At 41.1% G+C, this 4,912-nt stretch overlaps 1 protein-coding gene across 1 annotated transcript in view; it reads right to left on the bottom strand.

Moving 5' to 3' along the window:
* Positions 1-4,912, bottom strand: part of TIGAR (TP53 induced glycolysis regulatory phosphatase) — a 51,658-nt gene that overhangs the window by 132 nt on the left and 46,614 nt on the right. The window lies entirely within an intron of this gene.

Genomic DNA, 4,912 nt, shown 5'->3' with positions numbered 1-4,912 from the left:
TCTGCTTTGGGGAAGCTGCATAATTGAAAATTCTCACGGAGAACCAAAGGAATAGTCACCATTTCATGATGATTGTAAAGTCACTATGTAATTAACAGACTCAGTATTTTTATCAAGTCTTGCATGCTGCAAGAAGCTATGTCAGTGACCCAGCAAACATCTCTTGCTGAATTGTCAAATACTTTCTTTTCCTCTGCCAGCAGCTTCTAAAGAAGAATCATGCAAGTAACGTGACCTAATTTGGTGTTCTAGAAAAGAAGGATGTAAATTCCTCTAGAAGGAGCTGGATTAATCCTGTTACAGCTCATTTTACATTGCTGGCCTTAAACTGAAATCAAACTCTGGTCCCAGAAAAGCAAGTGCTCTAACACTATTCTGTCTGGGAAAGGTGTGGTGGCAGAACTATTCCTTTTTAGAAGTTGTAAGTTGTTTATCTGTCTGTGAAAAAGGTCTATGTTACATACTTAATTAGTTTTATATTTTCCTTCAGTCAGTAAATCTACCAACAAGGAACACCAGCAATTCTTGAGCAAATATCTTGCTTATACTTCTAGACTCTTTGGTAATAAAAATTATGCCTGGTATGTTTGCCAAAGTATGAAGACTCTATTTAATTTAGTAGCACTTGTGTGAAACTGCCACTAATTTCTAGGAAAATAACTCAGCTTTTTGCCTTTCATTTTTGGAATGTTTGTTTTCCATCCTCAGCAGATTGCATCTAAACTTGTCATCAGAAGAACCAGTTGGTCTTTGATACTGAAATGAACAAACAAGCTCTAGTGATGAGGTTTTGGAAAGTCAAAGTCGAAGGAATGGTATGGGAAGACTATTAATTCTACTTGCTGAAGTGTGACCCTTGTAAATGCTGAATAAGCCTGCCAAAGGGAATCTTTGTCTGGACGATCCATGACAGAACATTTAATATTCCCCTTTTTCATATCTGTTCTCAAGGAAGTGGTACTAACAGCAGATTTTTAGCTGTCTGGAGAAAAACAGAATATAGAGATGGGCTGACCTAAGCTGTACTTTCTCTTTGGTCTGTGCCTGACAACTGTAGAATGCAGGCTGCAGTTTATGGTGTAAAGCCGCCTTAGAAATCCTGTTTCAGTCATGAAAAGCTATTCAAGATTAAGAGGAAAATGACTTAATGGGCATGAGGTTTTCTATTTGTATATGCAGTGCAGATTCCTTGGAAGGGTGACAGCATTAAGTGCCTTGAAAATGTCGTGTAAAATTATATGCATGGCTTGAATTGAATAAAAAATTCTTGCCACTGGGAGAGGTGAGGAGCAAATGCCATTGTTTACCTTTTTTAACTTGCTCATGGAGACCACTGTAAACTGCAGGTGCCCTTTACAGAGCCTGAACTGAGGTTATTGCAAGGAAAAAAATGCCAAGAGTCTGGATTTGCCAAGGATATCACTTGGTGCCCTTCGCCTCTTGTCACCAGTTCTACAACCCGTGTCTGTTTGCTTCTGTGGGAACTGGTGACAAACAGGAGGAGAAGAATGAAGGCAGTTAAACACATGGAGAGAGCTTGTCCTGGCCAGGTGCCTCTACCCTGCTGCAATGCCAGAAATGTCACTGTTAGAAGGTGGCACTGCCCAAACAGGTGGGAGTCCTACCCAAGGTCCTTTCTTCTGCAACAATTCACTCTGGACAGCAAAATCTTAATGATGAAAGAGTTATTTTATAACTTCTCCTGTTGTATGAGAGGTGAATGAAGCCACAGACAGTGATTATGGAGAAGGGGTATAATGTAAAGGAGGAAATTATCATGGAATAGTTTGGGTTGGAAGGGGCCTTAAAGAACATCCAGTTCCATCTGTCAGGATTGAGATTGCACGTTCTAACCCAGTTCTGGTATTTCTGTGAGCTTAAAAATTGATCAGTTTATTGCATCTGTGCCTCATTTTCCCCTCATTAGAGGAAAGTTTAATTTATGCTTGTGTAGTATTTTGAGCATTAGTCTTTCATGCCTCATTTACTGTTATTTTTTTCCAGTGCTATACCCAAAAATACAGAGCTATTCCCTGGTATTCACACCAGGTCAGCTGTGTAAAGAGATGCCTGTCCTCCTCTTGTATCTTTGCCTCATGGAGCTCTCAGGACAGACCATCAGTGCTGCATAAAAATAAATGTATTACTTCATACTATATACTGGATGTGGTAGAAGTCAGTAGCAACCACAGGACTGTTGTCCTGTGGGACCACAGAATTAGAAGAATAAATTATTATTGTTATGTATAAGGACAAACAGCTTCATTTCTGATTGTATAAGTTGAAGGGCTTGACTTTATGATGTAATAGCATTTAAACGCTAAGGTGTAATCTTAGCCCAACATTTAGAAGCAAGTTCTTTTAAAGGTTATTTCTTGGAGGTTAGGCCAGATTCTGGGTAAAGAATGGTGGTTCATAGTTCTTTCTTTCCATTCACATTTCTGTCAGAATAACCTACAAAAGGAGAAAAGCAATGTTCACCCTTTATAATAAAGGCCCCATAAGAGAAAAGCCATGGAAATGAGTCAACTGAGGATATGAAGTCAGTGTTGCAAGCTCTGCCAAGTGCAGCTTGGAGAAGATGAGAAAGCTTGAGCAAGCAAAACTTCCTCTGGGCACACACTTTCCACGTGACATATTTTTTTAATTGGGAAATGGACTGTGGACTTCAGAATGTGATGCTCAGTTCCAGTCTCATTGGCCAGTTTCTCTGCTCTCAGAACAGACATGGAGCAGTATTTTCAACCAGCTCTGTGCAGGCCTGAGAAAAGGTGAAGAAATATTCTCTGCTGGAGTAATTATCAATATCCACAGGAAAAAAAAGTCACTGAACAAAGCCAGGTTATTGTGTCATGTTTGTAACACAGGCATAGAAATATGAAGTATCTAATATCAAATGTTCTGTGTAACATAGAAAAACCCCTCAAAGTCTGGCAGTGTTAAATCATGCAAGCACTCTGCATGGACCAGCACACAATTATGTGCTGTATCTCCCTTCTCAGAGGAGCCATGGTAGGTACTGGAATGTTCCTGATGGCTGTTGCAGTTCACAGCTGCTTCTTAATCTTCACTCCAGCCACTGGGAATGCAGCAAAAAATACCATGATAGAAAAGGCACCAACGTTGAGCAGTCTGTGGCCCGCAGGATGTGATGTTAGTTTTGATTGTCTTCCTGGTTTTTATTTTGGCATTCACCTTCTGCTCTGTGTGTGGCTCATGTCAATTCAATGTCTACCAAGTTTGCTGAGTTACTCCAAAATTACAGAGATGTAACTGAGAGCAGAATTTGGCCTTGTGTGCCCTTCCAAGGGTGCTAAGTTTGAAGAGATACACACAGAGCAACACTGGCTAAATGGCAGTTGAAGGGCAATATGAAAACCATCTGTGAATATTTAAAGGATGTAAAGACTAAAGAGGAGGTGGCTTTGGACTGCATGTTCCAATAAGAGTTTCAACTTAACTAACAGGGATAAAACTAACAAAGGAAAAGAGGGAAGATTTAGAAAAGCAATATTTCTAAAAACCTAGAAATCAGTCTCATAGTGTACAAACATTTCTCTGAGAATGGACTGATACCCACTGTGTGATTTCCAGGATAACAGGAGAATACAGCTATGCCTTTGTGTTATAAAGTACTCTTAAGCTGCCTGGGAAATGGCAAGACAGGGCTTCATGTCTACCTTTCTGTTTGGTCAGCTGAAATGGATTGATTTCTCCCTCCCTCTGTTCCATCTTTGGGAACCACGTGGATGATCATCTGGGTCCAGACACATGTGCTTCATCTCCCATTGGCTTAATAAGTTGATTGATTTTAAATCTGCAGAAAGGAGGATCCCACAGAGAAAAACTCTACATTCCTTCAAGAGACACTTTCCATGAAAGACAAAGCCTCGGGGGAAGAAATCCTTCAGTTCAATTAATTCATGTTTAGATGAGGGGTAAAGAGAATCATATGCTCCAAGGCACGATCAGCTCTTTCCTAATGGGCATTGGCTCATTCTTAACAGTGCCAAACATCATCACAGTATCTTTGAGATCCAGTGGTTTCAACAGGAATTCAAGGCCCTTGGCCCCCAGGCAGGAACAGTCCCTGTACATATCAATTTAGGAGTATCTTGAACTGGGGAGTTACCAGAGTTGAAGCTGGTTTGGTTGTCTCCCAAAAGTCTTATTTTAAGCTCCTTAAACCGAATCATAACAGCTCCTGCCTGGCATAAATTATAATCCTCCCAAATGCTCTGTACTCTCTCATGCAAGTCATTTATAGTGGCTGTTTCAACTCTGTTCCAAAGAGCAGTTTTAAATCCCAGCAGAAATAGCCTGACCCCACAAACAGGGGCTGCTTCCTTCCGCCACTCCTCGTGTGTGCAGCACCCAAGTTATCAGAGTGCTCCATGCCTATTCCCACAGCGGAAATCCTACCAGCACAGACCAGCCAAGCCTCCTTTTTTGAGAAATGAATCTCTCTCCCCGCTCACCAATCAAAGATGGAAATTGCAGCGGGTCATTGGCAGGAGCTTGGCCCCAAGCTTGACCAGCTACACAAGAGGATGTGAGTGCTTCTGTTGAGTACTTGTTTGGAAACCGCTGCCTGACCACCAGTTGTTATCTTGGATGTGTTTTTAGCCATTTTGGGCACTTTTCCCTGCCCATTGGAAGTGGTTCTTTCTTTCAAGCAGTCCATAAATTACGGGCAAGTCATGCAAACTGATGTTGCTACATGCAAAGTGGACACACCACATTTATATCTTACTTCTGCTTTTACAGTAGGAAATCTTTTGCTGCAAGAATATAACAACATTTTCTAGTTTTTCTTCTCCCCATGATTATTTTACAGCAGGTAGGTATTTATGGATGATGATAGTCAGCCCCCTTGCCTGGGTGTGAGACCCAGCAGGTGAGTCAGCACATC

The sequence above is a fragment of the Aphelocoma coerulescens genome, chromosome 1A (assembly GCF_041296385.1).
Source record: "Aphelocoma coerulescens isolate FSJ_1873_10779 chromosome 1A, UR_Acoe_1.0, whole genome shotgun sequence".
Taxonomy (NCBI): domain Eukaryota; kingdom Metazoa; phylum Chordata; class Aves; order Passeriformes; family Corvidae; genus Aphelocoma; species Aphelocoma coerulescens.
Note: the sequence above shows the minus strand (reverse complement) of the source record. Positions and strands in the feature narration are given on the sequence as shown.